Here is a 216-nt window from a genome sequence, read left to right as displayed (position 1 = left end):
AATTACATAAGAACATAAGTATAAATTAATTGTAGTTGATGAATTTCAGTTGATTTATTTGCTGTTGAAGATGATAATATAGTAATTGAAGATTTTGTAAATTTTAAAGTAAACACTTATTTTATGATATTAGACCAGATTAAATCTGATTTAGAAAAAAGAAAAATTGCCTATGACATATTTAACTTCAAAGTATAATTTTTTTTATCACTTGTC

Source organism: Acyrthosiphon pisum, chromosome A1 (assembly GCF_005508785.2).
Source record: "Acyrthosiphon pisum isolate AL4f chromosome A1, pea_aphid_22Mar2018_4r6ur, whole genome shotgun sequence".
NCBI lineage: Eukaryota > Metazoa > Arthropoda > Insecta > Hemiptera > Aphididae > Acyrthosiphon > Acyrthosiphon pisum.
Note: the sequence above shows the minus strand (reverse complement) of the source record.